General features: G+C 42.8%; 1 protein-coding gene across 1 annotated transcript in view; it reads right to left on the bottom strand.

Moving 5' to 3' along the window:
* MAST4 (microtubule associated serine/threonine kinase family member 4) overlaps positions 1–26,487 on the bottom strand; it is a 215,588-nt gene extending 189,101 nt beyond the window's left edge. The window contains 1 exon segment of the mRNA XM_033163954.1: positions 26,393–26,487. The gene's annotated coding sequence lies outside the window, so the exon portion shown is untranslated.
* Between the last annotated feature and the right edge of the window lie 491 nt (positions 26,488–26,978).

Below are 26,978 nucleotides of genomic sequence, written 5' to 3'. Positions count from 1 at the left end.
AGGCGAGCAGGAGGAAGCCAGGTGTCGGGACTGCGATGGGGCAGCGCGCGGAGGGCGAGCAGGAGGATCCAGGCGTGGGGAGGGCGATGGGGAGCGCGGGGAAGGCAAGCAGGAGGAAGCCGGGTGTCAGGTGTGCGATGGGGCAGCGCGCGGAGGGCGAGCAGGAGGATCCAGGCGTGGGGAGGGCGATGGGGAGCGCGGGGAAGGCAAGCAGGAGGAAGCCAGGTGTCGGGACTGCGATGGGGCAGCGCGCGGAGGGCGAGCAGGAGGATCCAGGCATGGGGAGGGCGATGGGGAGCGCGGGGAAGGCGAGCAGGAGGAAGCCAGGTGTCGGGACTGCGATGGGGCAGCGCGCGGAGGGCGAGCAGGAGGATCCAGGCATGGGGAGGGCGATGGGGAGCGCGGGGAAGGCGAGCAGGAGGAAGCCAGGTGTCGGGACTGCGATGGGGCAGCGCGCGGAGGGCGAGCAGGAGGATCCAGGCGTGGGGAGGGCGATGGGGAGCGCGGGGAAGGCAAGCAGGAGGAAGCCGGGTGTCAGGTGTGCGATGGGGCAGCGCGCGGAGGGCGAGCAGGAGGATCCAGGCGTGGGGAGGGCGATGGGGAGCGCGGGGAAGGCAAGCAGGAGGATCCAGGCGTGGGGAGGGCGATGGGGAGCGCGGGGAAGGCAAGCAGGAGGAAGCCAGGTGTCGGGACTGCGATGGGGCAGCGCGCGGAGGGCGAGCAGGAGGAAGCCAGGTGTCGGGACTGCGATGGGGCAGCGCGCGGAGGGCGAGCAGGAGGAAGCCAGGTGTCGGGACTGCGATGGGGCAGCGCGCGGAGGGCGAGCAGGAGGATCCAGGCATGGGGAGGGCGATGGGGAGCGCGGGGAAGGCGAGCAGGAGGAAGCCAGGTGTCGGGACTGTGATGGGGCAGCGCGCGGAGGGCGAGCAGGAGGAAGCCGCGTGTAGGGAGTTCGATCGGGGAGCGCGGGGAGGGCGATCGTTAGTGAGCGGCAAGCAGGGAGGGCCAGCGGGAGGGTTCTTCTTACAGTGGTACCGCGCAAGACGAATGCCTCGTCTTGCGAAGCACGACCATAGAGAAATTCGTCTTGCGGGTCAACCAAAAAATCGCAAAACCCTTTCGTCTTGCGAGTTTTTCGTTGTGCGAGGCATTCGTCTTGCGGGGTACCACTGTAATGGCAGATTTGCCTAGAGAGTGTCTTTAAACCTCTTTTGTTGACCTCTTTTTTGCTTTCCATTTTTAAGTTCGAAATAGAGTACAGTGATACCTCTAGTTACGAACTTAATTTGTTCCGGAGGTCCGTTCTTAACCTGAAACTGTTCTTAACTAGAGGCATGCTTTCGCTAATGGGGCCTCTTGCCACTGCGCCGCAGGCACACGATTTCCATTCTCGTCCTGGGGCAAAGTTCCCAACTCGAGGTAACTCTTCCAGGTTAACGGAAGAGCCACTGCGCCGCAGGCACACGATTTCCATTCTCGTCCTGGGGCAAAGTTCCCAACTCGAGGTAACTCTTCCAGGTTAACGGAGTTTGTAACCTGAAGCGTTTGTAACCTTAGGTGTTTGTAATTCGAGGTACCACTGTAGTTGCTTTGGAAGACAATAATCAGGCATCATAACCACATGACCAGTCAAATGAAGTTGATGTTGAAGAATAATTGCTTCAACACCGGTGATCTTTGCTTCTTCCAGTACAATGCAGTAGGGGGAGAATCCTCCCAAACTATTTCATGTTAGTTGAACTCAGGTTAGCTAACCTAAACAATTTTGATAACAAAACTCATTACTTTGAAAAAAACGAAGCCGCACGGGCTCCTGTGACAAGATGCTACAAAGACATGATTAAGAATGCTACTGGTAATACCTAGTTCCTGGTTTATATACCTGACCAAAATGGTTTCTTAAAGGGATAGGGTCATTATATCTTAGGCGTGTCCAAAAGCATTCCAGCTGATACAAACATACTTGTCGTAAATTCAAACGGGCTCATTTTATGAAGAAAAATAATGGGAGAAAAATAAGACATATAATTGTGAAATGGAAATGGAATTCCTTTGTATTTTAAGAAAAAAATGGTAAAACTGTGACCTTGTGTAATATTAATTGCTAATGTAGATTGCTGTAAAGCGTATCTGAAAAAGCTTCAACTGGTACAAACATACTTAGTAATGGTTCCACTGGGTTTATTATATAATGTAGAATACGGTTAAGGGTTTCTGAAAAAGCTTCAACTGGTACAAACATACCTAGTAGTGGTTCCAAAGGGTTTATTATATAATGTAGAATACTGTTAAGGGTTTCTGAAAAAGCTTCAACTGGTACAAACATACCTAGTAGTGGTTCCACAGGGTTTATTATATAAAGAATAATAATAAGAGAAGGAAAAAATCAAACAAAAGGAGGGGCAAGGGTATCCTTTCATGTCAAGGCCTATAAATTTAACATCTTTATAAAAAAAGGACTAAAGTCCATGCTCATGTTGAGACCTGCTGGTGTCAAATATGAGAATCTGTGAATCCAATATACTTCTTTTTGTAGTAATTTCTTATGTAATGTCTCAAGATTTGGTTCATTACGTGTTTATAAATGACAAACCATTTGAAGTCAGTGGGACTGTGATTTACGTTAATGAAATGTGACGTGAGAGGGGCTTCCATGATTTTATTAGTTATACGGCTTTTATGTTCCATAATCCTCGTCTTCACTGTTCATATGGTGCTCCCAGTGTACCATAAGTTGCAACTTATGGTACTTGCAACTAATTCCACTTAGTTGTTTAGGGGCCCTCACCCCAATTTTTTGGAGTTGCGTTTAGTTAAGTTTGGTTTATATCTTTACAACATCTCCATCTCGTTTCAGAAATTGTCACGGCTGAGTATTTTATACTATTTTCCTTGGTTATTATATCCCGTGACTGTCTTTCTGTTAGTTGCTAATCTCCCCTTCTTGGGCAAGGTTCTTGAGTGGGTGGTTGCAGACCAGATCCAGGCACTCGTAGAAGAAACTGATTTTCTAGCCCCCTTTTAACTGGGATTTAGTCTCAGTTTCAGGACAGATACTGCTTTGGTCACCCTGTATGATGACTTCTGTCAGGAGATAGATAAGAGAAATGTGTCCCTGTTAATTCTCCTCAACCTCTCAACAGCTGGCTGGGGAGGAGACTTGGGGGGAAGTGGAAGGCCCAGATTGACAACTTTACCAGAGCCAGTCTTGCCTATAGGTTTTTCTGTTTGTATTCTGTTTCCTCGAATAAAGCATCAACCTTACTGCTCATCTCTGAGCTTCCGTACTGACCTGTAGCTGAGCCAGCCCTGATAACAGCTTGAGGGGGTCTTTCTGGATCCATTGCTGTCACTTGAGGCTCAGGTGGCTTCGATGGCACAGAGTGCCTTCCATCACCTTTGGCTGATGGCCCAGCTGTGCCCCTACCTGGACAAAGATAACCTAACTTCTGTTGTCTATGCTCTGGCAATCTCTAAAGATTACTGCAACACATTATACAAGGGGCTGTCTCTGAACATGGTTCAAAAATGCCAGTCCTGGCCCAACTGCACTACCTCAAGGACCGCCTCCCCCCCCCCCATATGAACCAACCTGGGCCCTGCGATCATCATCTGAGTCCCTTTTTCATGGCCACAGTTCCATGACCTCCTATCAGTCCCACCAGGTCCAAAGCCCACCAGTCACCACTGTCTTGGACCCTTCATATAATACTTTTCATACCACCCCATAATCCTATGGGAGAAGACATCCTTTGGGAAAGCTACTCTATTTCTTAAGAATTCTCTTCCTTAGCCAGGTTAAATACCAGGAAAAAATAGAAAGGTTCCCTAACACAGAAAAAGTTAAGCATAATTTTTCACTGCTCTCAGAAAAATACTGAAAATGTAACTAGTATTTATATCCCATAGAAATTATTTTTTAAACTGTTGAATGTCTTATGATAAACCAAACATATATAATTAGACAAACACTAATTTGAAATCAGCCATAATATGTTTAGAATACTTTGTATTTATAACCAACTATTAACATATTTTATATGCATCACCATTGATTTAAACACTGGCTTATTTAAAAATACAGAAAAAAAATGTGACAGTTTCACAGCCACAGGGTAAAACCAGCAAGCTTGCTTTCAAAGTCACTTTCAATCTTAAGGAAAAGAAATTAAGCACATATTAAAGAGGCATTCATATTCATGGTTTGTTGACACCACCATCATTTGGTTAGTGAAAAGTGCTTTAATCTACAAAAGAGAATATGTATTCTTGGGAAGGAGATATTGTATTTACCAGGAATACTAATGAAGTCACCTCAGTTTAGTTCATTTACAAAATCCATTTCTACTCTGTCACCAACACATTTCAAAGCTACCTAAAATGGCTTAATTCAATCAGATACTATGCAGGCTTCAGAAAGCTATTTGTTCATTCAGGTCTATGCACTTCGACCCAAGCTCAATTAGATCTCATTTTCTCCTCTGTTACATTAAAGTATAAAAATACAAATACAAGCTAGCACATTTCTAATCCCAGAGTAAAAAATCTTGAGCTGGAAAACAATGGTTGTGGGCCTGTTCTTCTAGGACTTTTTCTTATCCTCTAGTTACAGGTAGGTAGCCGTGTTGGTCTGCCATAGTCAAAACAAAATAAAAATAAAAAAAATACTTCCAGTAGCACATTAGAGACCAACTAAGTTTGTCCGGCCCCCCACAAGGTCTGAGGGACAGTGGATCAGCCCCCTGCTTAAAAAGTTTGCTGACCCCTTGTTTAGAGCACAGTGCCACCTATGTCCCTCTAGGGCTTCTAGTGCATCACAGTGGCTTTGCTTTTCCAGAGCATCTATTTGTTTCTGGATAATTATTTCTTGTAGAGATTTGTTTCCTTTTGTTAGAAAAAGTTACATCTAATATGACCTCTTGCTATAGTTTTAAAGGACTACTATTCTATATTAGCATTCATATCCTATGCTAGATCACTTCACATCATTCTCACAGCTTCCAAATGCACCTATTTAATAGATATCATACCTTTTCACTTACTTTCTCTGCAAGCTGTAGGCATGGGTAGAATGTCCCATTTCACCACTTGAGGCAGAACAGGAACGTGGTGCCCCACTGACCCTGAAGCATCTCTTACCTCTCTTAACCTGGGTTGTGCAACAGCACCAGTGAAATGGTAGTGGCGGGTTTTGCTGAGATCTTACTGAACTATCAGGAGATCTTGTGTGCTTCACTGAAATCTCAAAGGATTTCAGTACAATCTCTCAAGAACTTAGCAGAAGACATTGCCAGCCCTGGTTTTAGACATGCACTAAAATATGCTGCCATACTGGAGTTACCTAGCAAATGTACCTATGTTGCTAGCTTGCAGAAGTATATCCAAAGCAAATAAGACTTTGCAAGTGTTGCCTGACCCTCAACGGGATGATCACAGTTGCTCAGTGCTGTATAATAAACTTCTTATTAAATTAACCCCAACACCTATTTCCTTTTATAAAATACTAGGTGTGTCACCTATATATCATATCATATCATATCATATCAATCAACCGTTCCTGGGGCAGATGGGGCTCATCAACCTGGGAAGGTAGCCCACCTAGGAGATGGAAAACTCTGATACTAAATCTCCAAGAAAACACTAAGGAGAAAACACTACACAAATCTGGAGCCCCTAATACAGCTGGATGGTGCCAAGCTGGTGCCGAATGTATTGCCCTGTTTTTTGGGAGGAGGGGGGACTGCATCAGTGAGGCCAAGAGGTGGGTCTGGCCACTTTGATGCTGCTAATGAAGCGGTTTGTCTTAACCCCCAGAGGCATCTGTGTCGAGAGACAATGAAGTGTGCCTCTGGAGGCACACTTCATTGTCTCTCGACAGATGGATGCCAACAATTACATAAATATAAAATACTGGTCAAACTGTTAATATAAAAAAAATGTGCAGCATTCCTATATATTTTTGTTGTTCAGTCGTTCAGTCGTGTCCGACTCTTCGTGACCCCATGGACCAGAGCACGCCAGGCACGCCTATCCTTCACTGCCTCTCGCAGTTTGGCCAAACTCATGTTAGTAGCTTCGAGAACACTGTCCAACCATCTCATCCTCTGTCGTCCCCTTCTCCTTGTGCCCTCCATCTTTCCCAACATCAGGGTCTTTTCCAGTGAGTCTTCTCTTCTCATGAGGTGGCCAAAGTACTGGAGCCTCAACTTCAGGATCTGTCCTTCTAGTGAGCACTCAGGGCTGATTTCTTTGAGAATGGATAGGTTTGATCTTCTTGCAGTCCATGGGACTCTCAAGAGTCTCCTCCAGCACCATAATTCAAAAGCATCAATTCTTCGGCGATCAGCCTTCTTTATGGTCCAGCTCTCACTTCCGTACATTACTACTGGGAAAACCATAGCTTTAACTATTCAGACCTTTGTCGGCAAGGTGATGTCTTTGCTTTTTAAGATGCTGTCTAGGTTTGTCATTGCTTTTCTCCCAAGAAGTAGGCGTCTTCTAATTTCGTGACTGCTGTCACCATCTGCAGTGATCGTGGAACCCAAAAAAGTGAAATCTCTCACTGCCTATATATTTAAATAAATATATTAATTATTCAGAATGTTAAGACAAAGAATAGGAAAAACAAAGCACATGCAGCAGTAAGTGTTGTGCTATAATTTCCTCATAACAGCAGCACAGCCTAGGGCTATGCCTCCACTGCTTATGCCCGTGTGAAAAAGCTAGACAGAAGAGCAGGGAGGCGAGTGACTGGAGAGGTTTTAGAAGATGCATCCTGGAGGATAGAGCTCTCTTCATGTAGATTGTATACACCAAGGGATTTTACTCTTCCTTATAAAAGATGCCATGTGATTGAGGCAAAAATATTCACTTTATTTATAAGGATGTGCATGCCTCTAGGAGTGTAGCAATAATAATAATAATAATAATAATAATAATAATAATAATAATATATTGTTTATACCCTGCCCATCTGGCTGGGTCTCCCCGGCCATTCAAGTCATGGGAATAGACAAAGAGGATAAGGGGGTGGAGTTAGGCATAGAAAAAGCAAGTTTTCAATACTTTGAGGGACAGAATCATTTTAGTCAAGAAGATGCCAAGTAGAAGACCTTTCCAATTGTATGGAGCACCAAGAGAAAATGGAGATATTATGGAAAGATTTTAGGTTTGACCAAAAAAAACCAACAGATGAAATAAGAGCACAAATACAAACCAAAGGTAGTTAAGCAATATGCAGTGAATGTAGTGGCCTTCCCTGCACATGTTTTGGACCTCAATTCCCATCAGTCTCAGCCACCACTAAAACAAACATAATAATTGAAGGTCAGAGGCAAGAGGAATGCCTTAGAGACACCCATGTTGCATGACACAATGGAATAAGCAGCATACATTGTGTTATATCATATCATGGCATTAATGGTGACCACAGTTATAGTATAATGCGGTCAGAGATGTATTCCACAAGAGTTAATTTTAAAAAGGGAAGCCAATATTCATGAAAAGTGGCAAGTAACATGAAAATATCTTCCCAGTACTACCGCAATTTCCTACCAAACATACAACTCACAAGTCAGCATCTGCCAAACCATGTTTAGTTTTTTAAAACATCAAACATACAAATTGCTACATTACCGTGGATTTCTTTGAAGGAAGCAATTTGTTTACTTAAGGTGCTTGTATAGGGGGTGAGTTTCCTTGGTAAAATTAGTGATGTTTTCTGTTGATTCTTACCTTTATTTCTCTTACAGGAAAAACGTCATTTGATTTCCTCACTACAGCTACAACACACTAAAAACAAATCTACAAAAAATCTACCATAAATTACAATGAATGAAAAAATAACCAACAAGTAGAAGTACTTCATAATTTACTGTTAATACTATGTAATGCCAAGCATCAAGCTAGCAATAAAATAAATGATAAAGGCATCTGAATAATGTATCATTTTCATATCCACATTTTCATTAAGTCATAAAAAATTAGTATTTTGCCTAGCTTATCAAGAGTTCTACCATAATCCTAAGACTCTCAAGAAACTGCTTCCTTTCCAAATGAGAAAAGAAAAAGAAGTAATTTCAAGCCCTACAACTGTAGCTTGAAATAACAATAAAAAATATTAAGTGAGTGAAGATTATGTACCAAGTGAAATAAAAGAACATTTTCTATTCTTGATGCCCTCCGGGGAAGCCCAAACTCCTCTCTGATCAGAAAGCAGAACAAGCATTTTCACAATTACAGCAACAGGAAAGCCTGCCTGATCCCATCCCTAAACCATAAAAACTCAAACCTGTAACATACTACCATCCTAGAAAACTATTTCAGAGAAAAACAGGACAATCACATACTATACACCAGGGGTCAGCAAACTTTTTCAGCAGGGGGCCAGTCCACTGTCCCTCAGACCTTTTGGGGGACCGGACTATATTTGGGGGGGATATGAATGAATTCCTATGCCCCACAAATAACCCAGAGATGCATTTTAAATAAAAGCACACATTCTACTCATGTAAAAACACGCTGATTCCCAGACCATCCGCGGGACGGATTTAGAAGGCGATTGGGCCGGATCCAGCCCCCGTGCCTTAGTCTGCCTACCCATGCTATACATCTATTCATCCTAGAAATACTTACCACAGTATGAACATTTCCAGTGTGTGAAAAACTTCCATGAAACCACAAGAAATGTCATTTAGAAGTTCCCTAGTACAACAGGGTTGACCATTCCTGGACTGAGAGAACTTGACTATGATAGGCAATGGTGACTTTAAAGTTGGATTACTGCAATGTACTGTATGTGGAGTTTCCCTTGCACTTGATCCAGATGCCGCATTCAGTGCATAATGCTAAAGCATGGTTTCTGACAGAAGTGAGACCCTTACAGCATAAAATACCTCAACTCAGAGGTCTGCACTAGTTAGCAGACTACCAGGCGAAGTTCAAAACTACCGGTAATAGTATATATAGCCCTTAACAGCCAGTTTACTAACAGAACCGCAGAAATGATATTATTACAGATGCCACATAATACGGTACTCATTCCACACTTTGAGGCAAAACTCACACTTTGGAACTCCCTGCCTATTGACATCAGAAAGGCACCTTCACTGTACTGTTTCAGTGCCCACTTAAAACATTTTTGTTTACACAAGCCTATAGATACATGTAGAAGTTGTATGCGTAAAATCAGCTGCTTTGATTTTAATCCTCTTTTGAATATTTAACTGTTTTTAACTGCTTAGCAATAAACTGTTGTGGGAGGTCTTTTTTACAATCAAGTGCTATATAAAATTCGTGAAATAAAATGAAATAAGAAAAAGAACAATTATCAGGATGGCACTTTTATTCCTCAACAAGGTATCTTATCAAATCACAGCCTCTGAAAAACACACATCCCTACTTAGGCATCTGCAAAGGAATGTGTGGCTATAGTACTACATTAAAGGTAAGCATTAAAGGCTGTATCTCATGCTAGTCCCACTGAAGAGCAGACACGTGAAAGTTAATAGACACAAGTGTAACTAAGTTAGGTTCATTAATTAAAATGGATCTACTCTAAGAGTAGAATTGAGTTGGGATACAATCCTAAATAGTTCAATTGTTTTATTATTAAATAATAATAGAATTGAAAAATTTATTCAATATGAAGAATCCTGACTTGCTGTCTTAGTGCTCATAAACCTTAACAGTCCTTAAATTCCACAATAAATAATGTGTCTTTCGAATCCTGTTCTAAATAATATTTGTTTAGGTTTGTACCTTCAACTTCCAAGAATTAAAACAGAATCAGCATATACCATACTTACATGCTAAGAAAAAGGGTCATAGTAAAAAGCTTTCAAACAGAAAAATGCCGAAGGCTTATTTATTTTTAACTGAGATACTGAAGGAATTGAACTACTAGCAATTTAAAGTTTCCCGCAATCCATTTGAGTATGATACCCCTGCTTTAATATGCAATAGAACACTCAACCTGTGAAATGATTTTAGATTAACATCAATTTGCCATTTCACAGCTCAAATGATTATATTTAAATAAATTTGCATAACTATTGTGCCTTTGAAGTATCAAAGAAAGCACAAGCTATGATCACTTCAGAAACAAAAGTTACAACTCTTGTTGCAAATATCATTTTAAACTATTTTTCCCATTCTATATATTACAGTAACATAGCCGAATAAAGTAGGCTAAAGAAGTAAGTTGGCCCTTAATTCCCAGTGCCACTAAATTAAAGGTGGAACTTTGCAAACAAATAATCAAGCTTTAAAATTGAAAATCTACTGATTAAGCCACTTAAAACTTTCAGCACTACTTATAGCACACTCATTAAAAACCTGTTTACAGTAAATTGAAGTTATTACAGGATATATACCCTTGTACCCACACTTTCTTCAGTAATCTTTATTATTCAGCCATTTCAATAACCACATTACAGTACTTATTTACCTGGTACCTTAGATGGTGGGTGCTGGCAGAACAATTCAGGCAAACCTGGAGGATGCAGAGCATTTGAACCACTTCCAATTGGGTTTCAGGCCCATCATGGCACTGAAACCACGTCAGTCACGCTGGTTGATGATCTCCAGCAGGCTAGGAACAGAGGTGAAAGCTGTTCCCTGGTTCTGCTGGATTGCTCAGCGGCTTTCCATACTGTCAACCACTAGGCCTGGGCAATGTATCAATACGTCGCCAAGGGCCAGTATGAGGATCTGACCATGATGCCTGCTTCACCCAGTGGTATATCATGAGTGAAACAGCCACTGCTTCTGCCACCAGCGCCCCGAAGGAGAAACGAACTGCAGCCAGGCACTGGTGGCAGAGAGAATAAGGAGTGGCAGCAGTTTCACTCGCAATATACTGCTAGGTGAAAATGCCATCGCGCTCTGGCCATCATACAACTGAAGGAGGAACAAGCTACATTGGCCTCTGGCAATGGCGTTACATCCAAACTATGGACTGCACAAACTTGATCATGAACAAAACTTCCCTTCAAATTGTGGTTTGTTTGAAGTGAAAGAAACCACAATCCCCAATTCAGATATGATGCTAAGCAAACAATCATGATTTGTTGTTCTCACTCATGCTAAGCAGGAACTGTCTTAGATCAACTACTAGCATAATGTGCCAAAGTTAAGAGAACTGTGTAAATGTACAAGTGTGCAAGAGCACAATCCTACAAATTCACTCCACACACTATAAGAGTGAAATTGGCACAGTGCTAATAGCAGCTTCAGGACCAGGATTTTCATTAAGACCACAACAGGGGAGAAAAGGGTAAGTTCTTCCTCCCTTCTTGAGGCAGCCTCAATTCTGATCAGGCTGCCTACACCTACTGTTTTGACTTTTTAAAAAGAAGAAATAATATAACATGTACTTTAGCCCTAAATTAGAACCACATCAAAAGCAGCTTTACCAATTTATTCTCAGCAAGGCACATTTCCACAGCAAAACACACACATTAAGCTGTTGGAATTACCGGTATCTCTGTGCAAAATAATATTTTAGATTCCCCAAAGCAGTTTGGAGGAACACAAAAAGAACAAACATTGGAAATAAGTTTTACAAAATGCTTTAAACTATTGCAATAACCACTGCAATAAGTAGCAACAAAATGTGCTTCCAGTATAATGAAACCTCTTCAACCTCAACATGTGTCATGCCAGACTTCATAAATTCTATGTAAACAAAACAAACACAACCAGAAGCTTATATAGTACAACAAGCAAGATCCATCAGTTTAAATTCCAGCTGTAGGTGAATTGCAATGCTGTAGAATTCACCATGTCTCTTTTTTATATACCGGTATTCACATTTTAGAAGAGGCCAGTTATTTTGTACTCTGGTATCTCTACTCAAGTACAAAATATAAAGTGATGCACTTAGTATTCTAGACAAAAGCCTTGCCATGAAGCAGGCTTGTTTTCTAGTTTCCTGGTGACTTCCAACAACCATTCAACATGAAAGCATTTATTTCTGTAGTGCTGCTAATCCCTTCAAGGTATAAAACAAACATTCCAGATTTATGCATTACTATTATGTTAGGTCAAACATTATGTTAAAAAGATCAGTTTCATTCATAAAACATGACAGCTGTAGTTTCATTAACATTAAGGAGCTGTTTTAATGACTCAGGATTGGATTGTAAAGATTAAAAACATAAAGATTAAAAATTAAAAATTAGAGTTCATCTACTCCTTCCTCCACAACAAAGAAATCAACTTTTTAAAAAATCAGTTCTATTAAAAATCAATTTGGTCTGTCTTATTACTCAAAGTATCACTTTTTCCCAAGTTGTCAAGTCTGCTAGAACAAGCCAAGCAACTCAAACTTTAGATCAGCACAGTTGACCATATAATCTGTAAATAATTTAGAGCACAGGACAGCTATTAAGGCCCTTTTTGAACTTTGACAATGGATAAAGTTCTCACTTTAGGATATTTAAGGAGGTCTGGACATTTACATCCCACTGCTCATACCAGTGACATCTGCCAATTTTTTAAAAAAATTTTTTGTTACAACTGAGCCCCAAGTTCATTGTTGTGATTTCCGCCCCCTCTTACTAGACAACGAATGTGTGTCTAGCAATTTGTACAGGAGCACTGACCAAACCACAATATAAAAGAACATAAAAGGCCTTGCAGCCTAATGTTAGAAGCAAAACATGCATATTTTCTAGTTAAAAATTAATTAAGAGTTAGTACCTTTTGGAGCTATATACCCAACTGTATATACCCAAAAGCTACACATTACCCCACCATAAAACTGGCAATGTTCCTCCACTATAAAGGACCTACTTACAGTCCTGCTATCTATTTATTGTGCCCATAGTTCCTCCTTTGCCACAGAAGTTTGCTGCTACCATGTCATCACTTTCTTAGATGTCACATGGGAGTCATAGTCCACAAAGCTCTTCACTCTTGCTATTGCTGCCATTCTACTCAGCAGTGCAGCTAAATGCGATACTTATAAATATGGCATCTATTAAATATCATCTGCCTTGCTGAGGGGCAAAACATTCAGATTTCACTGAGTGCATTGAACCAGGGGACGCTTACAAATATAACAAGAATTATTGAAAACTGACAAAGCTAGAGGCACTCACACCTAGGAAATGGTTATCTAGGAACCATCACAACAGTAAATCGTATGGCCTCTAGCAAGCAAAGACTCCCAGAAATCCATGTGAAAGGGCTTAGAGGTAGCAACAATTAAATGACTCTTCCATTATTTTTAAGCACAATTAAATGCTGCATACCAAGACACAATAATAATTGTATTGGCTTTCCTTCACAGAACATGGGCTCGTATTTTATCTTTTAATTGTCTTTATTGACAGTGACAGCAATAGAACTGATAAATTAATATTCCTGTTTTTTGTTCACCCACCGATCTCTCAAGCTACTTCCAGATGGTTAGCCCTTAGCACTACCCAATCATTACACTTCCACTGTAAGCTACTTTTGCTGCATTTGCAGCACCGTAATGACTTCCCTGGGGCACAAGTCTGGGCGGTGGTGTATGGAGGTCCTGGACCCAAATGTAAAGACCCCCCCTCTTGGCCCCACTGATGTGGTCCAAAGGAAAGGAAAGCTGCCCTCAGGAGTTGCCAGAAGGAGGCATACAAGATGCCACCCAACCACCTTAGGGACTCCACTCCTTAGCCTTTTCTTCTAAAGATGTCTCACAAGGCAGTGGGTATGGATTGTTCCCTCGGGGTTTACTCCCAAAGCCTTTATCACAAACTAGTACAAAGCAATGGAGGTTTATGATTAAGAGCTTTCCTCTTCCTAGATGGGCTACCTTCCCAGGCTAATGAGCCCCATCCACACCATTTCCCTCTACAACACATGCAGTAGCCACCTTCTTGAAAGGTTGGATCCACTATTGGTCTCATTTGCTTAATCCACTGGAGCCTGTATTTCCATGCAGGGGATAGACACTGTAAGCTACTAGTATTGTAATTGATTTTGCACACTATCAGAATATATTCAGGTAGATAGCCATGTTGGTCTGACGCAGACGAAATAAATAATTAAAAATTAAAAAATGTCCAGTAGCACCTTAACAATAATAATAATCTTTATTACGGTCCTAGACCAGTAAAAGAGAAAATAAAACGATAGTACACAGTATAAGTATTTCTTAAATAGCGTCTTTTAACAATACTATCTCAGATCCCGTGTTAGGTTAAAATTAAGATAAAATTAATGGGATATAATTCCATTTAAGTATTATCTGCTATGGCTTGGTCAACGACTTTATCGCTGTTGTTAGTTGATGTCACGACGTGTCTCAGTCTTGCCGCATGATAGCAAAATTTAGCTACAGTCATAGTTCGCTCTGGGTTGGTGTCCTCAATTAAATATCTAGTCAGCATTTCAATTGAACAGCCTGGTAGATTTTTAACAGGGGTTCGATTAACTCCTTCATCAAATCTCGATACAAAGTGCAGTGTAGGAGAACGTGGCTAATAGATTCGATTTCCTTGAGATTGCAAGGACATAGCCTCTGTTCTATCGGGATCCGAAGATATCTACCAGTTAGTAACACCGAGGGTAATGCATTAAAACGAGCCCTAGTAAAGGCCCATCAGTGTCTCGGGTTTTCTAACGTCTTTAGATAGATAGCTGGGTGGTTTGGGCGGTGCTCATACAGTGGTCTGTACATTGAGGGAAGATGAGTTAAGGTGTTTTGGCGATCGATATCTGCGATTCTTTCCCTAATAAGCTTTTTCGCCCTTTCACTTCCCATAGATAGTCGCCACCGGCAGTCCATACGAGGCTAATTTCTTTTGAATAGTCTGCTCCCAAGTGGATTGAAAACTATCAGTATTGATTAAGGGGAGAAGACCATTTGGGGACGTTCCAGTAGCACCTTAGAGACAAACTAAGTTTGCTCTGGGTATAGGCTTTTATACCCCCATGCTTTTTAATATCTATATGAAGCCGCTGGGAGAGATCATTAGGGGGTTTGGGCTGGGGGTTCGTCAGTATGCGGATGATACCCAGCTCTACCTCTCTTTCAAATTAGAAGCAGTGAAGGCGGTGAAGGTCCTGTGTGAGTGCCTGGAGGCGGTTGGAGGATGGATGGTGGCTAACAGATTAAGATTGAATCCTGACAAGACAGAAGTACTGTTTTGGGGGGACAGGGGGCGGGTGGGTGTGGGGGACTCCCTGGTCCTGAATGGGGTAACTGTGCCCCTGAAGGACCAGGTGCGCAGCCTGGGAGTCATTTTGGACTCACAGCTATCCATGGAGGCGCAGGTTAATTCTGTGTCCAGGGCGGCTGTCTACCAGCTCCATCTGGTACACAGGCTGAGACCCTACCTGCCCGCAGACTGTCTCGCCAGAGTGGTACATGCTCTAGTTATCTCCCGCTTGGACTACTGTAATGCGCTCTGTGTGGGGCTACCTTTGAAGGTGACCCGGAAGCTGCAATTAGTCCAGAACGTGGCAGCTAGACTGGTGACTGGGAGTGGCCGCCTGGACCACATAACACCGGTCCTGAGAGATTACATTGGCTCCCAGTACGTTTCCGAGCACAATTCAAAATGTTGGTGCTGACCTTAAAAGCCCTAAACGGCCTCAGTCCTCTATACCTGAAGGAGCGTCTCCACCCCCATCATTCAGCCCGGACACTGAGATCCAGTGCCAAGGGCCTTCTGTCGGTTCCCTCACTGCGAGAAGCAAAGCTACAGGAAACCAGGCAGAGGGCCTTCTCGGTAGTGGCGCCCACCCTGTGGAGCGCCCTCCCATCAGAGGTCAAGGGAATAAACAACTACCTGACATTCAGAAAATACCTGAAGGCAGCCCTGTTTATGGAAGTTTTTAATCTGTGATATTTAAATGTATTTTAATATTTGATGGAAGCCACCCAGAGTGGCTGGGGAGACCCAGCCAAATGGGCGGGGTACAAATAATAAATTATTACATTATTATATAACCACTGCACACTGCCACTGAATACTAATGGCAACCTGCCGTGACTTTCAATTACAGCTGAAATCACAAACTAAGTAATGCTTGTTTATAAGAGAAAACTCAAAAGGTCTGTTAAGAGATTTTGGAGGAAAATGAAGTAGGTCACAAAACAAAGGTTTCAAACACATTTATACCATAGTGAAGCAGTTTGTGTCATAAGAGAAACTGAATATTAACCTCAAACACTGTTTCTCAATGAAGTCCTACTCACAGTTAGACGCATTGAAATCAATGAGCTTAAAGTTACTTAAGTCTACTGAATTTAATGGAGCTCTTCCAAGTATGACTAATGTTGGATATCACTCAAAATGTGAAAGGTTTTTAAAGTCCCTATCAGACTTGCTTCTCTAAAGCCAACAAAATAATTTAGGAACATAGGAAGCTACACTATACTTAAACCATAGGTTCATCTAGATCAGAGGTCGGCAACCTCCGGCCCATGGGCCAGATGCGGCCCACGGAGGCCGTTTTACCGGCCCACGAGCCACCTGCTCAGCAAGCCCCCCATGCACTGCACTAAACCAGCACTTGCCGAGTGGTGCCAGAAATTGTATCTGGACATGTGCAGATACCAGAAACCGTGTCTGCACATGTACAGGCACCAAAAATCGTGCCTGCGCAGGAGCGATTTTCAGTGTCTGGGCATGTGCAGATGCGATTTCTGGCACCATGGACATGCGCAGATGCGATTTTCGGCATCACGCTGCGCATGTCTGGCCCATGGACGATCTCTGGAGATGTGATCCGGCCCATGGACGGAAAACCTTGCCGACGTCTGATCTAGATCAGTATTGTCTGCACTGATTAACAGTAGCCTTCCAGGTTTTCAGATAGGTGTCCCTCCCTGCCTTATCTAGAGATGCAGGAGATTAAACCTAGGACCTTCTGCATTGCTCTACCAATGAAATATGGCCCTTCTCCCAAGTTTTTTTTTTTGGGGGGGGGAGCCAAACAATAAAATTTGCCAAAGTATTTTCTAAAACATGGAATCTTGAAAAAGGATGCATAAAGTGTTTGTCTCACTCTGCCATTAAGTTCACAGGGTGATGCTGGTACAGTCACAATTTCTCATTCTAATTTACTTCACAGTAATGTTGAGGGGATTAAATGAGGAAAGAGAAAGCATGTGTGCTGCCCTGATGCCATGAATGATTTAAAAAACTACTCTGTAAATATTATCAATGTCTCTTACCCACCAGTTATACTTGCTTATTTAGGCTACCTCTGAATACCAATTTGCCCCCAAGTTTGACAAATAAATAATTTGTCACAAAATAAGGCTGGCTACCAAACTCTTATTCTAGCACCAGTTTTTAAAAGACCAATTAGATGCCAAAAACTGATCTGGAAATCAGAAAGTAGCTGTCAAAAAACCAATTCAGTGCATGATAAAACAAGTAGAAGACAACACAGAACTAATACACACAGCTGTCACAGGCTCAAATTATTGAGCAAATACCTCCAGAGAGAAGTATAATGAAGAGAACAGTAAACTTCCACTAAAATAATATAGTTTTCTTCATTTACGCCAAGTGTTCATAACTGCAAATATTAGATGGTGGGGGTGGGGTGGGATTTTCTTATGGGAACAGAATGACTGATGACCCAACAGATGGGAAAGAGATATTCTAGTCTAACATTTGGCTCAGAACAATCCTCTGCTGTGTTGTCTGCTGTCAGTGTTCTACATTTTATAAAACAACACATTAGTTAGCATTTTTTTCAAATGCAATTCTGCCCTTAACACCACTTACATCTTTCTCGGCTGGGCAGGAGAACTGAGTCAGTATGTCAATTCTGCAAAAGTTTCTGTTCTGCTTCCTCCTCATTACCATACCAACACTATGTTTTTATAAATGGAAAAAGGTGGTACATGGTACTACATCAAGGGATGAGTGTCTAAAGGGCTGTATAAACTTCTCAAACTTATTAAATGTTGCCACCCAATAACTGAGACAACACTGCAGAATAAACTGTGAAGTCTCCACTATAACTGGTTTCTGGTGGCAAGTATGGTCACTTATAAATAGCCTTATTTTAGAAGAGCAATTGCTCGGGACTAAAACCGTGTATGAATCATACCACTCTAAATCAGGTAAAAGGTAAAAAAGGTAAAGGACCCCTGAACGGTTAAGGCCAGTCAAAGGCGACTATGGGGTGCGGTGCTCATCTCGCTTCAGGCCAAGGGAGCCAGCGTTTGTCCAGACAGTTTTCTGGGTCATGTGGCCAGCATGACTAAACTGCTTCTGGCGCAACGGAACACCATGATGGAAGCCAGAGCACACAGAAACACCATTTACCTTTCCACTGCAGCGGTACCTACGGTATTTATCTACGTACACTGGCATGCTTTTGAACTGCTAGGTTGCAGAAGCTGGGACAGAGCAATGGGAGCTCACCAGCACCTCAAGAATTCGAACTGTCGACCTTCCAATCAGCAAGCCCAAGAGACTCAGTGGTTTACCCCAATTTGGAAGGGGATGGCTTCTTCCTTGCTTGAGAATTCCATGGACAATACAGAATAGCAGCAGCTAGTTCGGGAGTAAGACCTGGACCTCACTTAAAATGACCTCTACCAAGATGCAGGAAGTTACTGTACTCTGAAATCACTACTGGCTGGTAACTGGTGTACTCTGATAATGTTGAAGTTTGCCTTCCTTATGCTGGAAAGTCTGAGGCAACAGAGGGACCTTCATGCACATGTGGTGGGGTTGCCCTACACTTTCTGTATTTTGGTCAGAGATATTTCACAAAGTTTTTGACATCATTGATCAGAACTTAGAAACTGGATCCAGCAGTAATAAATTTGTCTTTGGACATTGATCTCAGTATTTTAGAGTTCTTTCTCCTTGTTGCAGTCCACAAGGAGGTAGATTGGTGGAACGCTTACGCAGAGAATAATGAAGTGTGACCAGTTTGATATACTGAATGAACTTTGGTGTTCTGCTACCTTAACTAGCTATTTAATTTGTCCTGTCCGACTAGTTGGCTTTCCCTTCTGCTCTGTCAGTCTTATTTTGCTGTAATGTATCTCCATCCTCACGCACCAAATTCCTACTCACCAAAACAATTACAAACCAAGATGTGTGTGTTGCCTTTCTCTAACAATCTTTCTGAATTTCCTTATAGTTTCAAAATTTTACAATGTCTTAAACCAGTCTCAATAATTATTACATTTCTCAATTTCTGTTGTATTTTTTTCTTTTGTACTTTGCAGTCATTATTCAAACATTAGAGAGCCAGTGTAAATGGAGAGCCAGTGTGGTGTAGTGGTTAAGTGCGGTGGACTCGTAATCTGGGGAACCGGGTTCGCGTTTCCGCTCCTCCACATGCAGCTGCTGGGTGACCTTGGGCTAGTCACACTTCTTTGAAGTCTCTCAGCCCCACTCACCTCACAGTGTCTGTTGTGGGGGAGGAATGGAAAGGAGAATGTTAACCGCTTTGAGACTCCTTTGGGTAGTGATAAAGCGGGATATCAAATCCAAACTCTTCTTCTTCATCATCATCCAATTCCTTCAGTTTTCATAGCATCAATGTCTATTTTGTTAAAATGCTGCTAATGTAGTTGTTTGGTACTCAGATTACAAGAGAACAAGCATAGGAGCACTGATGACATTGAAGTATATTTATGAAGTCGTTTGACATAGCAATTTATTTCAACCCAGGTGTTCTTATCTCAAGTAGCACACCACCATAAAACTTGAGAATGTCACTAGTATACTCAACTATGCATGCACACATTGTTAGTTTTTACAGGATGCACTGTGAAAATGAACTTGAGATGAACATTTTAAAGTAGGAGCTACATACATCTTCAACAATCATAAAGCGCTGTAATAAACATAGAACTATAAACACCAGTTAACTATGGACTTTAAAAACAATGCAGTATTTTTAAAGGGATATGACATTTTAAAATGTCAGAGCATGCCATGTGGAAAAGTACAAGGAAAGTGATGAAAAGACAACTTTCAAGTGTGTGGTTTTATAAAATCCTTTTTATCAAATACCAAAAGTTAGAGCATTTATACCAGGACTGGGGAACTTGCAGTGCTCAAAATAATGCATCAGCATCCCTGACAATTGGCCATAATTGCAGGAACTGGTGTGAGTTAGAAGGAAATATCATCTAGAGGGTCAGAACTTCCTCATCTCTGATTTATATAACTGTCACTAAGATATTTGTAGGACAGACTATGTATTCCCCCTGTGGCTGCTTGATAGAACAAATACGACTGCAGTCTATTGTACAGTATGAGCTAATACCGGTAACTACTAGAAGTTCACACAGGCTTCATAGTCATTTAAAATAGCATACTGTAAAAGTTTATTCACTTGCAATGCAATTCCATTCATGTCTATTCAGAAGTAAGTTACAGAAGTAAGGTCAATGGGATTTACTCCCTGATAAAAAGTGTGTAAGATTGTAACTCAAGGCATTCCATTGCTACCAAAACAAGTTATGAAAAAATCTAAAACAACACTGATGGTGTTGTTACTTTGGTCCCTTTTCTTTTCTGTATCTTGTAAGGTAGATAATAAGCTGTGCTCATTTAAACACATGGGATTATTTTTCAGGAATCTTTGTTTAAAACTAATTATTTTATCATATTTGTTTCCCATCAATCCTCCAAGGATCTAAGGATGGTATACATGAGGTTATCCTATTGTATCCTTATAGAAAGGTGAAAGTTAGAAACCGGATTTTACAACAACCCTCCAAAGCAAGCTTCATCGGAGAATATCAGAGATATTAGGGACAAGCTCTCGCAGTCCAAGTCCATCTACTATACTACACTGTAACAAAAAGATAGGTAGCCCCTCAGGAAGCTTGTAGTCAAAAATTTGACACAGAAGCAAGCACGAAATAGGCAACAAATAGAGGGAAGGAGTTTGGAATAACATTGTTGGGGAAATAAATATATGGATGCAAATTCCCTACATTTGCTAAGTGCCTTACTCAGCCCAATATGAATTTGCTATTCTGATGTTAAACACTATCTACCACCAAACTCTACCAACAATTAGAGCAACCTGCCTGAAGTTCTGTCTAATTGCTCTCCTTACAGATAACAAAACAGAGCGGAACATAGAAATGCATCACTTTAAATAAATTTTCAGTCTCTAACGTTGCAGAAATGCAGTGTTTGAGCAGGTAATTAGATCTAATAGATTGAAATCATGCCAACACCTGCAGTTAGAGCTCCAAAGAAAAAGTATTTCAGCTGTCACAGTATTAGTGATCCTTCTAACTAACTAGTGACAGCTCTAGAAATAAGGCAGCTTTGTAGTTTTCAGTGTGGTTTCAAAAAATATGCAGTTGGGTTTTCTTTCCAGTGAGTAGTAATAAATGAGATACGGGTTGGCAACAAATAAAAGAAAATAGTTAACAATCTAGAATGCAATTACAATCAAATTCAATATTAAGGGAAATAGATGTTTCACACAAAAAACTATGCAAACATGCAAAAAAAAAAAACCCACCAACTGTTAATTTCCTAAAGGATGCATTTTATGAAATGACATCTAGAAATACCAGTTAGTGTACATCAAAAGGCAACTCCTTTTGGTGATCACGGACATTAAGTGACAGATCACTGTGTTACTTGGTAATGTCGGGGTCCTATGCGTTAGTTCCTCCCTTCCTATAGAGCAGGCATAGGCAAACTCCGGCCCTCCAGATGTTTGGGACTACAATTTCCATCATCCCTAGCTAACAGGACCAGTGGTCAAGAGATGATGGGAACTGTAGTCCCAAACATCTGAAGGGCCGGAGTTTGCCTATGCCTGCTATAGAGCATACATACAACCCAAATCTACACAAGTGGGAAACGCACACTGCTTTTCTTTGCTCTTCCTAGATACAAGGTGCCTCTCAAGTTCTCACTATCATTGGTCTTCTCATGTCTCACTGAGACATTTTCAAAGCTATAGTCAAGACCACTTAGAGGTGGCGTATGTTTGCCACCCTGCCTCATGCTGGTAGCCACCAATATTAAAACAGGGAACAAGTTTTGCCCCACTTCAAGAGAATAACTAACTACTGAAACTACAACTAATCCAGAATGCGGCAGCTAGACTGGTGACTGGGAGCGGCCGAGACCACATAACACCAGTCTTGAAAGGCCTACATTGGCTCCCAGTACGTTTCCAAGCACAATTCAAAGTGTTGGTGCTGACCTTTAAAGCCCTAAACAGCCTCAGCCCTATATACCTGAAGGAGTGTCTCCACCCCCAACATTCAGCCCGGACACTGAGGTCCAGCACCGAGGGCCTTCTGGTGGTTCCCTCACTGCGAGATTACAGGGAACCAGGCAGAGGGCCTTCTCGGTAGTGGTGCCCACCCTGTGGAACACCCATCAGATGTCAAAGAAATAAACAACTATCTCACATTTAGAAGACATCTGAAGGCACCCCTGTTTAGGGAAGTTTTAAATGACTGATGTCTTAATGTATCTTTTGTTGGAAGCCGCACAGAATGGCTGGGGAAACCCAGTGAGATGGATGGGGTATAAATAAATTATTATTGTTGTTGTTGTTGTTGTTGTTGCTTTATAAATGCTTACAAATTCATTTTTCACATACAGAGCAAGTATTTTTTCAGACACTTGCTGATATGCTGAACCACACATAGCGTGTGATTTTTCAAAGGGAAGCTGTGTCACCAAATACCACCTCTGGCTCTTCCACCTCAGAGGCCTACTTTTCCAACCACATCACCAAACATCTATGTAATCCAATCACCTGTACTCAGTATGTTGGGCACTGCTGATACCAACATTGGTCCAACGAAAAAGCACACACCAAAAGGTGGTGAAGAGGAAGAGGCAACACTGGATGCACAGCAGCGGAGAAGCCAACCTGAAAGTAGGCAGAGGATCACTCATAGTCCCCAGATTACTGTTTGAGAAACACTAGGTTACACTATTACAGCAACTTATACTCATCTATCTAGTGTTGCCCCATTTCTCTGAAAGAGTTGTGCTATTTGTGGATGCTGTGACTTTTCAAAGACCTTATGTTCAAAACCAGGGCTCACCTTTAGCCCAAACATGAATTATGGGACCAATTTTTAACTTTTTTCCACTCTGTATATGGTATGGTTGTGATGCTGTTGGTGCTAAGCCACCTTAGGTGAGACTGCAAGCCAACAGTTTAAGATTCATGTTTTAATGCACTCTTCTATTACAGAATTCCTTTCTTAACAACACAGTCCTTGCCACTTAAAGGCAGCAGAAGCATCATAGCAGTTTTAAATGAAATATGCACCACAGCAGATATAAAGACAAATGGCTTCTATATATACCGGCAAACTGAGATTTATAGAAATTTTTTGAGTCAGATTTTAATTTAAGAGACTTATGAGCAAATAATTCTCATAATGTGTTCTTCCACTTTTAGTATTGGCCCCTAGTACTGGGATTTGATTACTGCATTTGGACATAAGAACTCAGGCTCCCCACTCCTCCCTTGGCACTGCCACATGGCATTGAACACAAGCTTCTGCTTCTATTTTACATTAGCTGTAATTTAGTATGTTGCCCATAGTCTAAAGTGCAGTTATTCTTAATTATGCTTAATGAAAACAAGCCTGGATTATAAACAACATTTGATGTTGGCTGGCTTCCATTAAACTAAGTTAAGATTAAACACAGTTTATCCAGGTGAGGAAAACACAGCAAACTACTGTTAATCAAAAAGAAACACCAACTCCTTTTCACTGCCACATCTTACAGGAGGGGAAAAACACAAACATAGGAGAAAGCTAGACTTGTTCTCATGTGAAGCTATGACTAAGAACTAATCCAGACAACGCCTTACTTTTTTCACAGACTTCCTACTAATATTGGGCAGGCCCAACAGTTTTTCCTTAACTATAAAAAGTTTGAGAGCTCCATTTAAAGTCAGAAATAGCTCTGTTCAACCTGAGTAGATATCCATTTGTTTATCCACTGCATATCATAGGCCAAGCATAGCATACGCTTAAGGTTCAATTTCAACCATGAGCAAATTTGCTGACTGCAACAAAGCTGTGGAACAATACCTGTACATGATAGCAATTACACCAGAAACCTAACTGGAAAGTGACCTGGAATAATTAGTGAAGATAGCATAAAATTATATACCCAATTTTTTTTAAAAAAACAACACCTGCTAATGTACAAAATGAAGCAGTGAAGTTATGGCATCAGCAGTCACTTTCTCCAAAATAAAGCCAGATTCTATTGCTGTCCCATTATTTTATCCATTCTAAGCTTCTTGCTTGAAATGGTTAACATTCATTGGCCATTCTGAAAATTAGAGGGTGTAAACTACAAAAAGAATCTGAAAGTATACATCATCTAAGACACTTGTCACTAAAAAGTATTACCAGCAGTTATGAAAGTGCTCACACTTCACCTTAAGCTACACTTTCTCATAGGCATGCTATTGACACACGCTAATTTTATTAATTTGGACATATCATTTTTCAAAATTCAGATATGAATGCATGTAGACTGAAGTGTGTGAGCACTTTCACCCAATAGATCACTTGCAAAATCACCCATTATTCCATAAAACTATGCTATTTAGCTCTTCCAAGATTACTGTCAACTGTAAGCAAAGCATGTAATGAATGCCTGACACCAAGTTCACACCCTAGCAGCTATAATATCCAGAAGCAAAAGCCACAGGAAAAGAAGTTTTTCTACTCAGGTGTAGACTTAAGTTACTAGCAGTGTTCGAAACTCCCATTGTTCTAGATGCATTTTGCGAAAGGAAACTTCCTTAGTGCAAGCAAATTCTGACCTCTGGGTGCAGTACTGCACCTGATTTCAGATTAAAACTGCAGAGTGGAAGGAAAGGAAGACCTTTTTCTTCCTTCCCACTTCCAACTACTCTCTTAAGACTGGAGAAGAGACCCTATTAAGCATATTAAGGGGGTGGACGGGGGAAGGACTAGACGATATGAAAAATGAACATAATATTTCAGCTGCAGTGCCATTCATTTTCAGCTTTGTATTCTTGTTATTAAAAAGCGCTCCTACACATTCCGTTGTTGCGCACATAACCTAGGTTTAAGGTGCCATTTAGCCCCCAGCTTTCCTATCTCAGTTTCTAACACTGGTTACTAGGAACAGATATTGGGGCTACCTGTCTTGCAAACACTACCTACTTACCCACCCTAGTACTATGCACCTGCTCAGGACCATTTCCTAGTGTTTCCAGCTTTGAGCCCCTAGCATTTGAGAACAGATGCCAAGAAGCACTGGCATAAACTAAATCCTGTTTCCCTGCAATGTAAGCCCTTCTCTACAACAGAGGGAAGCTTGAAATAGAGTTGTGTATGTAATCTTGCAACCTAGTTCAGCCACTCAGGCAAACAGATTCTTTATTCACAGAGGGCAGTGGCCAAGTCTGTGAACACAGAAGCAGCTTTCTTTGCCTAACCAAAGTTTTAAAAAGGATACAAGGCCTCTCTCTGCACATCTGTAACTCTTAATTACAGACCCTGTCTTCAAGAGCAGCCACCCATACACATATTCATCCAGAATTCCTCAAGTTTCAGAACTCTCCAGTTAAAGGTACTGCCTCCTCCTCACCAAAACCAAAATAGTATTTAAAGACACTCGTGTGCAATGCTGACTTCACAGGAATTCCTCTGGAATTTGTCTCCTCTTCACAAAGATTTCTGCCCCCAGAGGCTGCCCCCGTGAGAAGCACGACGCATGTTTATGTTCCACTTCCAACTATGTTACCCTGGGGTTCTAATACAGCCAAGCCACCGAAGACCACAGCAAGGCTATGATAACGAGCGCTCGGGCTACAAAAGCAGGAGCCCCCTGCTGGGGAAAAAAAGATTTCAACTCTGCTGCTCTCGGGACAGTTTGCTCCGTGGCTGTGCCATTTCAAGCGGCCACCGTGCATCCCCACGTGCAAGCACGTTGTCGGTCTCTCGACGACACCCACAATACAAACAAGCGCTGGCTGAGCATTAAAGGGACTCCGAGACGAGGCGCAACCCGAAGGGGCGGGGAAGGAAGCAAGCTCCGGGAGCCTCAATTGCGGCAAGCCGCAAGGAACGCGGAGGAGACATAAACACAGCCCTCAAAGTCAACCTGGGAGGGGCAGGCCCGCCCGTCAACACCGGGCAGGGAGCCCGGCTCTGGGCGAGCCCGAGGCGGGGGGGGGGGGAGAGGCAGCACGGCGGGCGACGTCCAGCAGCCACCCCACTTCCCGCCACAATTGGCCAGGGCTCGCCCCGTGGGCGGCAACCGTGAGGCGGAGGAGCCTGCGGGCGCCGTCTTCCCTCCGCCGCCGCCGCCGCGCCGCCCCTTCGCACACGTCTCGGCTCGCCCCCCGTCGGCGGGGAATGAGGTCTCCCTCCCCACAAAGGGCGCGCAAACGTATCCACCCGACATCCTCGCACCTCCTCGTCTTGCTCCTCCAGCGAGGCGTCGCTCTCGGGACGAAAGTGGCCGCCGCCGCCGCCTGCTCCTCTGGCCGAGTCCTCTTCCTCCTCGCTCCCCCGACGGCGCTGCCCCTCGCCGCCGCCGCCCAACACATGGTCCCCCTTCTCCCCGGCGAGAGGGAAAGAAACCGCCGCCGCCGCCACCTGCAGCTCATGGGGGGCAGCCCGGGCGAAGCACGTCCCGCCGAGCTGCCCTGCTGAGGCATCGCCGTCGCCCTCCTCGGAGAGAGTTTGCGAGCCTGAGGAGCTGGAAGAAGAGGAGGACGAGACCCTCCGGCCGCCGCCGTAATCTTGCCGCCGCCGCCGCTGCTGCTCGGCGGAAACTTTCTCGCCCATCGCCGCCGCTAAGTGCTGAGGGGAGACAACCGCCGCCGCCGCCTGGGCGGGTCGGGGAAGAAAGTCAGCCGCCCGCCTCTTCCAGCAACGGCAGCATCCTCCGCCGGGAAAGGGGAACACCGAGCCGAGGCACCGCCTAGCGGCTTGCTGCTACCCGCATCGCCCGCCGCTGTCCCAAGCGCGGAAACGCCGCCGGCTCGGAAGCTGC

The sequence above is a fragment of the Lacerta agilis genome, chromosome 11 (assembly GCF_009819535.1).
Source record: "Lacerta agilis isolate rLacAgi1 chromosome 11, rLacAgi1.pri, whole genome shotgun sequence".
In the NCBI taxonomy this organism is placed as follows: Eukaryota; Metazoa; Chordata; class Lepidosauria; order Squamata; family Lacertidae; genus Lacerta; species Lacerta agilis.
This window is presented reverse-complemented; position numbering and strand designations above follow the sequence as displayed.